Here is a 14533-nt window from a genome sequence, read left to right as displayed (position 1 = left end):
GTGTGCTCAGGAAGCAGCGCCAGGTTCACCTGCAAATTTTCAGGCCCCACCTCAGACCCACTGAATCATTGTCTGCATTTCAACAACATTATTAGGTGAGCAGGTGGATATTAAAGTTTGAGACGTTCTGCTTTTATTCCCTGCAAACTTTCACATCATATCGTAATTAATGGTTGAAATGGAGGCCACAGTTTGGTTTCTCATTGTCGCAAAACTGGGCGGGGAGGTGATATACAATACAAGATACATACAGAATTATTTTTGACAATTTTCATATGTGATCTGGTTTTCAAGGAATATACTTTAATTTTTTAAATTTTTTAGATGAGGCAACCCTTGGTTGATCTCACAGATTGCAAGGATCTTGTCAGTTTACAATCCATTATATTTTTATTTTATTTTTTTATGCCTACAGCACGTGGTCTTCCTAGATGGTCTCCCATCCAAGTACTAACCAGGGCTGACCCTGCTTAGCGTCTGAGATCAGATGAGATCAGACTTGTTCAGGGTATCATGACCGTAGACTCAAGGGATATACTTTTAAAGCGCTCAATTCCTTTTATATTTTTGTGTACCTAATTCATTGGTTCTTGAGAGTAATGAGTAAACAGATGGTATGGTGTATGGTGCTTGGAAAACATTGAGTAAACGTTAGCTCTCACTATCCTAGGTGAGTTCTACTTAGGAAGGAAAAAAAAAATAACTGAGTTATACGTTGCATTGATTTTGATGCAGGACAGGGCAAATATCCCAAAGTGGGGGAAGACCAAGACCTGCACTGAGAGAAAAGAGAGTCCTTTCACAGAGACTGTAGAAAGAATTCAACATATATGCTAAAGTTAGGGTCATAAAGAAAGTTTATTAGAAAAGGGGCAACACTCCACAAACATGGTCTCCTCTCAGAGGCAGAGAGTGACAGAGTCTAAGGGAGATAAGGACAGGGAGAGAGACAGTAAAGAATACTGAGAGAAAGACAGTGAGAAGGACCCAGAGAAAGACATTGAGAGGGATGGCGAGAAAGACAGTGAGAGGGACCCCAAGTGTTCAGAAAATTGTTTATATATCATTCTTTCACTCCTGTGAGTTACAGTTTAAAGACATTGTTTACTCATTTCCTTTGATATGGACATACAGTGAGGAAGGCAAAGGGGAAGAGTATGTAGCCTGAAAAGGTAAGACTATGTAGCATGAAAGGCCTGCTGACAGTTCTCAGCCTTTAAGCCATAGGTTCTCCCTGGTTTCGGTCATAGGGAATGAAAGATTTTACTTGTGTAGGGTGCCACTTAAAGACTTTTTTTCATCTTTCCCCTTCACAGGTGTGGGAAATGGGTTGTTAGCAACCCCAGCAAGAATCATCCTTTGTTCTGCAGGTGTCCTGCTGGCCTGGCTGCAGGGATGATCACTGAATGTAGCTTGATTTAACACTTTAATTCGCTTGCCTCTTTCCTACATTAATTTGATGGAATACACTGAGAAATTTTAACTATTAAGGGTTTTTAACTTTAACTTCCAAAATCAAAGGCTTCTCACCCACTTTCAAAATTGATATGCAGATAAGTACACTTAAAGAACCATGAGGCAAATGAATTTAACATAGTTAAGGAAGATGCACCACAAATGACCATCCTTTATATTTTTTACGCCTATATTTCAGGATTATTGATTTACAAAGGGGACCTGTTGTATAACAAGGCTGATTTGTCCATCAGTCTGTACCAGACTGAAAATTTATAAAGGTAGATTTTATGCCAGTTCTTGGTTATTAGAGTATTTCTAGGCATTGGGGGAGAGAATTTTCTGGCTTTCTTTAGAGAAAAGCCATCTATGATCTCAGGATGGGTTATAATTCTTCAAATGCGGCAGTAGCCAAGCAAAATAAACAGCAAATTTTTATTTTAAAATCAAAGTCCACCATTTCTATTCTATTGCTAATTTATTGTATGTGGAGTTAACAGGGTGGAAGCTGTCATGTCTGATTCATTTATAATTGTGTTCAGAAACTTAAGTCAGGGTAGAGCTACTATTGGTTATCACAATGTTTTACAATTCTTCATAATGAAATTTTTAACCCAAGTTCCTAGATATGTAATTAGCAACTCAGACAACTTCTGCCACTGACATCCAGAAGGTTTTCCTCAAAGAATTCTGAGGTTCGGTCAGGGTGATACAAGTTGACCATCTTATAAGACCCACTGGGTTACTCAAACTATGTCACCAGCTTCACAATGTCAAGGTTGAAGCTGATAAACACTCTTGAAACTGTGAATTGCTGGGAGAATGACAAATATTTCAACTACTAGTTTGTGAATTTTAACACTGAAATTAATTGCATGTGAAAAAAAGCCCTTTTTTTCCTGATTTTCAGGAAAATTAATTGCAATATCACACTGTAGATTACCATTCAATTCCTTCCCCGTACTAACTCGCATAACAAAGAGACTTTCAGATAGGATGGCCTTTACAAGGAGCATGACTTTGATAGTAAATGAGATATGTTCAATGTATTATGTTAGTATTATATTAAGAAAAACTTTTCTAAGAAAGGTGCAAGATAGTTTTAAAAAAAAATTAACAACCAAACTAACAATTAGGAGAGTAGAATGAGGTTGAGTGAAAGTATGAGATCATAGCCAGTTTCTAAAAAAATTCACTAGTTTATAATAAGCTTAAAAAAATAATGAAATATTTTTTTTTAAGAACATGGGCTGGTGTTCAGGTTTGGAGTTCAGTTATGAATAAACTGATTTAAGTTTCATGCGACTTCACATCAAGTTATCTTATAGGTAGTTACATTTACTGCTATGATGTTCAGAATATTTTTTTAAAAACTTAGGCAGCGATGCTGATAGGAGGTGGCAAAAAAGTTTAAAAGGAAAAGTGGAAGTGTTACAAGAGAGTGGGGTTGCCCTCTCGATGCATTGTCCAGGCTCTAGATGTCTTAAACAAAGAATTGAGCAAGACATCGATGTACAGCAGAAAAGGAACAGCTTTATTGGAAGGGAGAGTAAGGCAACAGTACACTTCCAGCTGTGGAAGTTGCCTGAGCAGGAGAAGGGTGGCTCAGAGGCCAGTAACAAAGCCTTTGGGGTTTTTATCCCTATTTGCTGTGAGTGGTTACTTTTCTTGGTTGACAACTAAATGGACAGGACTCAGTGACTCATCATTTGCTTTCCATGCATGTTTGTTCTCAGAATTCAGTCTGTTATAATGATATTAAGCTACTTCCGGGTATTTACATTATATTATAATGATGATATAATGAGGCTAAGGTGAATTGAAGGTGTGAGTGACTGGCTTAAACTAGTACCCAATTTTCTGCTTACTTGTTTCCTTGTATGAGTTACTTTTAGCCCCCAAATGCCCTTTCTCTTGCTTAATTGTGGGCGGATTGGGGCAGACCCTTTGTAGAATAGGATGAACTCAGCATTTTGCAGGCAGATCTGAAACCGCCCCAACTTACTTTCCTTCTTAACTTTTTTCTATGCTATGACTTTCTTCTTATTAGTATGGATGCTTAGGGACAGGAGGTCCCTTCTTGTATCTACTTTTTTTTTTGAGTGAGGGTCGCAATCCCTGTCTATTAGGGTTTCATGGAGCTCTTTCTGTCTCTGTCTCGGTCAGAACGGTGTCTTGGGTATCTCGCCAAAATGCCACCTCTGTCCCTAGACAAGGGAAAAAGAAGATACAAATTTATTGTTTAAGTCAAATACCTAGTTATGTCTCTATTATTGATTTGCCAATTAAGAGAGTAAAGATAAACAGGCTTGGTTAATATATTTCTTAAAGGAAAAAAACGAAAAACTCATGGGTTAAAGGTCCCCTCTCCTCTTGGACTTTAAGTGCCATTAGGCCTAAAGCTAGTTCTGTCTACATTGGACTGAGAAGAATGCTGAGCTTCAATGATTTTTATCAATAGCCAGAGGCCCTGAGTCACCAGTTTCAGGGTAATTCACTGAGTTTGAGGGAGAGGGCCTCTTCCCCAAAGAAAAGAGGAAAGAAAAAGACTTAACTCTGTATACTTAAAAAAACGCACACACACAATTAAAAGTTCTGGAAGTATATTTCGTAAATGATGGATTGTGTTAGAAGCACTGAAGGCTAATCATTTCAGGTTTTGATCCTTTGCCCAAGGTTATGACATCTTAGCATAAGCTCTACCTGCCTCCACCACAGGGACATGTGATGCTGTTGCAGGAAACGACACCCGACAGAAGAAATCGAACGCTCAGACAACTTTGTAGGAGGAAGGAGAATTTATTGCCGGTGGAGTGCATGGGGCTTTAAACAGCACCAAAACAGAAGCTCCCCTTGGTTAGATTTCTTCCGGCTTTTATACTTCTGCAGTATCCATGCAAGGGGCGCATGATTCCTTTGTCTGAGGTTCTACGTGCACCTTCTGACTCAAGATGGAGAGAGGGAGTTTCAAGTAGGGGCTGCAAGGGAGAAAGGATTCCTGGACCACCAATCCTATCTATTTATGAATTGTTTCTCTTATAGGTATGACAAGAGTTTGCAGAAGGCCATCCAGAGATCTATAGGATGTGGTTAATCTATAACTGCCAATCATTTCTGTAAGCCCTTTCCTTTGCATTTTTCAGATGCCTCTTCTCTTAACGCTACTCTTCGCTTAGAAAGAGAAGCTGCATTTCTTGGTTCTTTATTATCAACTATATGCTCATTTGACTCTCAAATTAATGCCGAGTGTCAGCTATCATCTCGATTTCCAGAGAAGGAAGTGCATCCAGAATGGTTAAATAACTTAGGGCAAGTTTGTATAGTTGGCCAGTGGTAACTCTGAGGAGTGACTCTGTATTTCTTTGATACCAGAGCAAACTCTTCTCCATAATGCCATCTTGGTTGGGAGTAGGGCTCAGGGTGAACCATGAGAGTTTAGTAACCATAGCAAATTTTAAAAATCACCTGAGGTCAAAAAGGACATTCTATTTTTAGATAAATTATAAGCAATTTATTGAAAAATGTCTCCCTTTATATAGAGATTGATATGACTACTGCAATATTATTATTTTTCTTACATGTAAATTGGTGGAAGTGAAGAATTATCTATCCATATTTCTTGCTCATTATTTAATAGTTATGCATGCATTCATACATGTACATTGATTTCCCTCCCTTCCACTCACTCACACACAAAATACTATGTTCTCTTACCTCAATTCATCAATTACCACCACCTCAATCAACTTCATGTACAAATGGGAGCAACGTGCACAAGGAAATCCAGGATTATATAACATACCAAATCTACCAGTGTTCTGACCAAGTTCTTGGCAAAGATGATTTTAGAGAAAAATGAACATCGAAATGCTTCACTTCCAATCCGATAAAAGGCTCAATTTGGAACTCAGTTGAAAAGTTTCAAACTCTCTGTTACACTGGTGGTTTTCCCACATCCTAAGGTTTTCCTTACAAAGAAGTCAAAGCTCAGAATTCTTCATAAATGAAATCTGTCTTCTCCTGCTCTACACTGAGATTTTATGCCACAGGGACTCTGACTTGGTGTCTCACATTCCTGGTGCCAGAGCTAAGGCCTTTCAAGACTTGATGTAGAATAAGTATTCATTTTTTTCAATTAAAATGACAGTTCTCCAGCATTTTTTTCTCATAAGTTAACAGTCAGTGTTAAGTTCAGCATTTATGTATTTCTCTTGTTCAGCCAAAAAATACACTTGCCGTTTTGACGTTAAAGATTTAGTAAAAATACATCTTTTGAAGATGGAGCCAGACCAAGATGGCCTATAATATAACTTCCAACAATTAGAGTCCATAAACCTTAGATTTGGTGTCTATGGTGGGCAGACCAGTGGTAACCAAAGATGTCCATGTTCTAATACCTGGAATGTGTGACTATGTCATTTTACACAGTAAAAGGGACTTTGCAGATGCCATTAAGTGAAGGATTGTAAAATGGGGAGATGATTCTGGAATATCTGAGTGAGCCCAGTGTAATCATAGGGTTCTTATCAGAGGGAGGCAAGATGGTCTGAGTCAGGGAAGATATGAAGACAGAAGCAGAGGTTGAGTAATGCAGAGTCATGAGCTAAGGACTGCAGCCTCGAGAATCTGGAAAAGGGAAAGATTCTCTCTCAGAGCTTTTAGAAAGAACATAGCCCTGCTGACATCTTGATTTTAGCCCAGTAAGACCTATTTCAAACTGTTGACTCCAGAAATGTAAGATAGATTGTGTGACTTTAAGCCACTGAGAAAAGAGTCTGTCTTGAGTGCCTGATCTGTAATAGATAAAACTTGAAACTATTCGATTATTTTCCTATCTCCTCTTAACTCACCTGGTGCCTCTATCACGTGACATAGGTAAGTCATATTTATCCACTCTGCATATACAAGGTGTTTTGAAAGTCTAGAAACAGATACTATTATTTTGCTGTATGTTGTAATATCAATAAATCATTTATTATGTATTAATAATAAATATATATCATAAAAGCATGTTACATAAATATTTATGAGTTCATGTTTCTGGACTTAGTGGCCAACCTATAGAATGAAATAGAGGAGAGCAGAGTCTTTCTTTCGCTATGGCATTTGAGTCTCCAGATCCTTTTGATCCAGATGCCTTCCCTCTTGTGCTTGTCTTATCCCATCCTTCTTGCAAAATAATTTAAGATTTTACAACCGTGAAAAGCCTAACTAGTATAAATCTTTTGAAGACTTGCCTGTGCACTGCCCTGTAACTGTGAGCCATCTTCAAGCACCTTGACCTCCATGCAGCTTGGAGAAGCCAGAAGCAGCCTACGGGAGTCCACATGTGATGATTTCTCCAAAAGACACAGGTGGCTCAGCAGGACTGAGAGAGCAAGGAACCAAGGTCTGTGAGTGAGGAACTAACCTGAACTTACTGGCCTGCTTCCACTTATTAGTAAAAGACTAGGGAATTAAGGCACCAGTAGGTATATCAGAATTGTTGTAACCAGAGGCCTAAAAATTCTTTTATTAGATCTACATAGATTTAGGATTTTACACTTTCATGCCTGACTTGACTTCATTTACTTAAGACTCCAGAAACAAAGTCATGAGACTTAGAGAAAATCAAAATTATAGCATGTGGTTGCTAATATATATTTTATAAATATTAATGGTTACAATATGCTTAACAGACAAGGTTCTTTAATGGTTAACATATTCTGAATAATGTATCTTTCCCTTTGTAAATAAATATTTCGAGGGAGGTACTTTGAAGCCATGTAAATTTCTGTTCCTCTTTAAACTTTTGTCCACTAGTTTTAATATTCATCAGTGGTTCTTGCCTACAGCAATTATTACTGTGGTGTTCTAATGGTAATTTGCTTTTTCCTTCATTACTGCAACATGTATTAATTGGAATTATTCTGTAATGAAGAGTTGTCTCTTTCCTCCATTTATTTATTTATTAGGTAATGTATGTAATATGTTATTCATTGGATGATAATATATCTTTTTTTTTTTGCTTAAATTGTTCCAGTTTTGTACACTAGGAGCTCTTTAAAATGGCTTCTATGCCCTTTGACAGTCTCATCAGTCTTTTTTTTTATTAACATTTCCTTACTCTCTGGCATCACCAGGCTCATTTTATATTATCCCTGCCCCAGCTTTAGAGTCACCACTTCTTCAAGGACACCTGGTTTATTTCATTAGATAATAGTATTTAGAAACCAAGATCTGGGCATTTGTTATGCTTATTGCTACTGGGATGTCACAGCTTCCCCAGGCCCTCTCAGCTATCAGAGCTAGGAAATATATGTATGTATACTAATCCATGTAGACATACATTTCATTTTAATAATAACTCAAACTAAAATAATTTCAAATCAGTTAGTACAGTATTTTCATATGTGTGTTTATAGATGTTAAAAATGACATGAATTCAGACTATGCCTCTTGATATCACGGGATTCGTTGTAGCCTTGCTCTTTGCTTCTTTGTGTTGATCCTCTATTAACAAGCAATAGGCAGCCAAAGGGGCCCTAGACTCAGAGCGTCCGTGGAGCCTGAAGCGGTCAGCTGGAGCATGGCGGTGCCAGGTGTGGCACTGGGAGCAAGTTCCCAGATCCTCAGGAGTAGCCCGACTGGGATCCATCAGATCTCTTTTGACTGTGAGAACCCATGTGACTTCTTCAAAGGCCTCAAACACAATTTATTATTCTCTCTTACAGGAAAAAGTAAACTAAGGCTCTCATACTCAATGTGAAACCTAGATGGGATCCTTCAACACAGAAAAGTTATTGCCATGAGTGCCAAACCACTTATAGTCTTACTCAGAATTTACTGGGAAATAGGAAAGCATAAGAAAAATACCTATTGAAATAGTAAATGTCACCTCAAATTTTTTTCTGTGGGTTTGGTTCTTTGAACTCGAAGACTTCTCGAAGCTATCTACTTGGGTGTGATAATAGAGAAATGTTGTGAAGTAAAGATGATGAATTAGTAGTTAGAGAGCAACTTGAGAACCACAGGATCTGAATCCTGGTCTGCTGTTGCCTTGACTCACTGCGAGACACTGATGTATGTTTTCTCAGCTTTACTGAGAGGTCAATGTGAGGGCTCTGACAGGTGAGGAATATTCACATGCACCTCGGAGATCTTCCACTGGCCCAGGTGTGTCCAGGTTGCTCTCAAAGCAGCTCTGGTTAGTGCCCCTATGACCTTGTCTTCTAAAAATAGAATACTAGACACAAAAAAGTGAGAAAAATAAATCACAGTTGCCCAAGCTGGCCCAGACCTTAGATCATGGATATGACTTTTTGCTTCAACATTTTAGGAACAGTCAGGTTTTAAATTTTAACAGGCAGTTTCCAAGGAATCGATTTCCTGGCAGCAGAGGTATCAGCTCACAAGGAAACTCACAGGACTGCCTGGGGTACATTTTAGGGCCTGTGGGGACAAGGTTGTATCTTCTTTATCACAGCACTTGTCAGCTGTCACCGAAAATAATTGTTCTCCTGACATTTTGCCAACTGCAGGGTTAGAAAAAGTTCTTCCACTATGTTTATTCTTTGCTCAGACTTCTGTACTTTATGTAATTTTTTAATGTTGTTGCTTTAAAATATTAATGCCCATTAATTCCACCTTTAGAAATTTACCCTAAGTGCATATTAAGAAATACACTTAGTAATTTATAAACTGTGATGTTAATTGTACCAATATGTCTATTATCACAAAATGTTAAACAATCTAAAGGGTAATCAATTAGCGCTTAAGTAAATTATTATTCACTGATTAGATGGAATATACTACAATTATCTTTAATTGTTTTGAAAGTCTATTTAATGATATTTTTATCCCTCCAGTAAGATCTCCCTTACCTATGTGCACAAGAGACCTCATTGAAGTGATGAAAAAGTTCTAAAACTAATTTGTGATGATGATTGCACAACTGGGTAAATTTGCTAAAAATCATTGAATTGTACACTTGAAATGGGTGTTTATATAATGTGTAAAACTTATCTCAATAAAGCTATGAAAAATATTGTCATCCATGGGTATTACGGAGATTATGAATAAATAGAATATAGACCTAAGTTGCCATCACAGTTGTCGAAATAAAACCCCCTATGCTTTCTCTGATTATTCTCCTAGTTCTTCAAGAGAATATGTATGTTTGGAATTGTTATTCTCAGCACCTGGAATAATTTTCATTTTGGCTCCTGGACCCATTGAATAGGGAAGAAAACTTGGAGGTCTGTGAACCTGTCGTAGCAATCAAATCATGTTCTAGACCTACCACATAAGAAGCAAGAGATATGTGAGATGACCTTGGAATACACAGGTATGGCAGAGGGTGAGATGAATGCCATGAACCTATGGTGTTCTAAAGCAGTAGAGCAGTAGAGTCTGGCATCCTAGGGCATGCCAGGGCACCCCTCCAAAGTGAAGAGCAAGCTGCTAAAACTAGCACTTCCTACCACTGGGGGGAAAAATTAAAAGTCAGATTTGCACTTTGGAGGTAATCCATTTCATAACTTTTGATTGGCTTACTCTGTCTCATTTACTGTCTTTCCAAATTACTTCCAGTTTTGAGTGGTACCCAGAGGAAAAAATAACTTTTCAAGTGATCAGCTGCGGTGCAAGCAGCTGGGTCAATCAACCTCTGCAAGCTGGCAGAGTTAGTGGAGGGCAAAGTATCCACAGAAGATTGGGCAGCTGTCTGAAGCCTGCAGCAAGTACCAGTGGAGAATGAAACTCCAAGTCCGCATTGCTAGTAATTATCTTCCTTCTGAAAAATAGCTCCTAGTTCGTTACAAGGCCCTGTGGAAACTGAATGCCTGACTATCATCACCAGGTGCGGTAGGCACTGTTGATTGCCAAACCAATTTCCATGCGCAAACTCTTACTCCCATGTCTGTGCCATTAACAGAACTGGAAAAGCTACGTTATCAATTTTCCAGCTACTTTTGCAACTGAAGGTGAAGGTGTGGGTGGCCTCTGACACAGTTCTGGCCAGTGAGACCAAAGCAGAAATCTCTGGGGCATCTGGTGAAGATGTTCCTCTCCTGATCTAAGAAGAGGCCGAACCTGCACTCCTCTTTCTCTTCTTCTTCCTGCCTGGAATGTCAATGTCTGGATGAAAGATATTTCACATTTCATTCTGGATGAAGGACCCATTTGAAGACCAAAAGGAAAAAGCCAAGAAAATCATAGAGGTGCTGGCCTTGACTTAGCTGCGGAACCAAAGCAGTAGTGCCAGCCTCTCCCTGAACTTCTGTCTCCATGAGAGAAACAAAGCATTTTATGCTTAAATCATCATTTGTTAGGCTCTTTCATTTGCACGCTGGAGCATTCCTAACTGAGACACTAGGGAGCTATGTGACCTGAGTTGCTGATAATTACTTGGAAATTACCAGGAATTATGCATCTTGCATAAGTTTTGTACTCCATAATCCAGCAAACCTGGAGTCACTCTCAGAGTGCCTTGTCTCACCACCTTGTTATCTCTTCCTTAACTTTCACTTTTGTCTTCAGGAAAAATTCCTGATGAATCATTGACTGGGAGGATACAGATAGCTCTGTATGGCATTCTAGCACCAGCCAAGCACTGCAGTGCCATTCAATGGTAGCTCTGAAGGACGGTAGAGGGACATTGCCTCATTGAACAGAACTTCCAACTGGAATGAGAGGTTGCCAGAGATAGGGGTGTGGTGATTCATCACAGTTTAGTTCATTGGCCAAATATCCAGGGATTTAGAGGAAGCATAATAGAAGAACTAGAAACAAGAATTTTGGAAAAGAAGATGTGGATTACCTTTTTAGAATAGTCCAAGAGAGTCGGAATATCTCTAGCCTATGTGATTGTTTACCAGCTGGATGAGATGTCCTTATAACTTACTCAATGACTATTGGTTAGCATCCTTCTCCAGCCACACCATTGCTTGTTCAATGTGACACTAGAGAGTGGCCAAAATGGCAGGAAGGGAGGCTATACACAGACTCAAGGACAATTTCACCAGGCCATGCTTTGCCATACCCACTGAGAAGTGCCCGAGAAGCTGGCATCATTAACCAAACTGAGATTTCAATAGTTTTGCCCCCAGGGGAACAGCCAACTTCCCCATGGCACTGACCACTCAGAACTGTGCTTCCATCACAGAGGCACAGCCATTTTCCTACACTAGAATTATTATTTATTTTGTGTTTTAGTTTGCTTTCATGATTCTTTCAGCATCACCATCCCTTGACTTCATAAATATATTATGCATTATCATGTCAATTCATCTTATATTATTTCTGATAATATAAAAGACAGTAAGGCATTAATATATGTCGGGTTCACTGGTCACAGCAGGTATATTGTCATCTAGATATAGACAGTGTATAGTTTTATAAATATATATTAATGATTTAGTTTTGACCTGGGTGGGAGTAAACATCTTGAAAGTTTGGGATGTTGTCCTGTGAATGTGACATATGCACTGAACAAGCAATCCATATGAAGTACTTTCTCACCATTGTCCAAAATACACAGAGCTAAGGGTGAGAATAAAGGTGTTACATCTCGTGATTAGACCTACTGCTTGAAGAGGGGCAGAACCTGCCACCCCCAAATATGCAACTTTGGCATAAGGATTATTTTGAGCTAAAATCACTTGAGAAATAGCTAGTGCAAGAATGGTGTCTGATCTCCTGTTTTCTTCTTGAAGGCAGGAGATGAAACTGCCATTTGAAAGATGTCTTTCCTTTACCAAGAGAAAAGAAACATTCTCATCACCAGAGATGAAGAGTTCAAGACAAGAGAAATCTGTACAAACAGATCTTGTTAAAATAACTTTTTTTTTTTCAGGTAATGTTCCCTCTGGCTTTCACATTTTTTTTTTTTGCCGAATTTTTATTAAGGCATAATTGACATATAACATTATATTAATTTCATGTGTACGACATAATAATCCGTTATTTGTATATACTGCAAAATATTCATTACAGATCTAGTTAACATCCATCACCACACGAAGTTAAATCTTTTTTGTTATGAGAACATAAGATTTACTCTCTTAGCAAGTTTCAAATACTGTACATTACACCCCCATGACACTTATTTTATAAACGCAAATTTGTATTTTTGACCCCTTCATCCATTTTGCCCACCTCCTACCTCCCACCTCTGATGATCACCACTGTATCTATGAGCTAGGTTTTTTGTCTTTGTTTTTCTTTTACATTCCACATTATATAAATAAGATCATATGGTATTTGTCTTTCTCTGTCTGACTTATTTTATCATAATGCCCTCAACCTTCATCCATGTTGTTGTAAATGGCAGGATTTTCTTCTTTTTATGGCTGAATAATATCTTATTATATACATGTATAACACAATGTCTTTATCCGTTCAGCTGCTAATGTACATAAGGTTGTTTCCATATCTTGGCTATTATAAGTAATGTTGCAATGAACATGGGACACATATATTTTTTTGAGCTAAAGGTTTCATTTTTTTCTGATAAATATGCAGAAGTAAAATTGCTGAATCATACAGTAGTTCTATTTTTTTCCCTAGAAAATTTCCATACTGTTTTCCATGGTGATTGCAGCAATTTACATTCCCACGAGAAGTACACAAGGGTTATTTTTCCTATAACCTCTCCAACACTTATTATTTTTTGTCTTTTTGATAATAGGATTCTAACAGGTGGTTTTGATTTGTATTTACCTGATAATTAGTGATGTCGAGCACCTTTTCATGTACCTGTTGGCCATCTGTATGTCTTCTTTGGAAAAACATCTATTCAGGTCATCTGTCCAAATTTTAATTGGATTTTTTTTTTTTGGGCTATTGATTTGTATGACTTTTTATTTATTTTGGATATTAATCCCTTATGAAATATGTCTTCTTCTACCTAGTAGGTTGCCTTTTAACTTTGTTGATAGTTTTATTTGCTGTGCAGAAACTTTTTAGTTTGATATAGTCTCATTTGCTTATTTTTGTTTTTGTTGCCTTAGCTGTTGGGGTCAGATCCAAAAAAAAATGTTGCCAAGACCAATGTGAAGGCACTGACTACCTGCATTTTCTTGTAGGAGTTTTATGGTTTCATCTCTTACATTTAAATTATTATACCATTTTGAGATGGTGGTCCAGTTTCATTCTCTTGCATGTGGCTGTCCAGTTTTCCCACCACAATTTATTGAAGAGACTGCCCTTTCCCTATTGCATATACCTGGCTCTTTTGTCATAAGTTATATGTGTGTTGATTTCTGGGCTCTTTATTCTCTTCCATTGATCTATGTGTCAGTTTTTATGCCAAAACTACATTATTTTAATTATTATAGTTTTGTAATATAATTTTAAGCCTGATGCCTTAAGTTTTGCTCTTTTTTCTCAAGATTGCTTTGTTTAAAGCAGTGTCTTCTGCGGTTCTATACAAATTTCAGAATTGTTTGTTCTATTTCTATGAAAAACAGTATTGGAATTTTGTTAGAGATTGCATTGAATCTGCAGATTGTTGTGAGTAATATGGATATTTTAACAATATTAATTCTTCTAATCATGAGCATGGTGTATCTTCCATTTATTTGTGTCTTCTTCAATTTCTTTCTTCAATGTCTTATAGTTTTCAGAGTACAAGTCTTTCGCTTTCTTTGTTAAATTTATTTCTAAGTATTTTATTCTTACTGATGCAATTATAAATGGGATAATATTCTTAATTTCTCTTTCTGATAGTTTGTTATTAGTAACATAATAGATTTTTTTGTGTATTAATTTTGCATCCTGCAGCTTTACTGAATACAGTTTTTTGATGGAGGCTTTAAAGTTCCCTGTATAATATCATGTCTTCTGCAAAGAGTGACGGTTTTATTTCTTCCTTTCAATTTGGATCCCTTTTATTTATTTTTCCTGCCTAATTGCTTTGATTAGTATTTCCAATATTATGTTGAATAAAAATGGTAAGATTGGGCATCCTTGTCATGTTCCTGATCTTAGAGGAAATGTTCAGCTTTCCATCATTGAGTATGATGCTAGGTATTAGTTTGTCAAGTGCAGCCTTCATTTTGTTTAGATATGTCCTCTTCACACCCATTTTGTTGAGAAT

At 37.5% G+C, this 14533-nt stretch overlaps 1 pseudogene; it reads right to left on the bottom strand.

Moving 5' to 3' along the window:
- Positions 1–406: 406 nt before the first annotated feature.
- On the bottom strand, positions 407–525 carry LOC112470105 (annotated as a pseudogene).
- Positions 526–14533: the final 14008 nt, after the last annotated feature.

Source organism: Pteropus alecto, unplaced genomic scaffold (assembly GCF_000325575.1).
Source record: "Pteropus alecto unplaced genomic scaffold, ASM32557v1 scaffold288, whole genome shotgun sequence".
NCBI lineage: Eukaryota > Metazoa > Chordata > Mammalia > Chiroptera > Pteropodidae > Pteropus > Pteropus alecto.
Note: the sequence above shows the minus strand (reverse complement) of the source record. Positions and strands in the feature narration are given on the sequence as shown.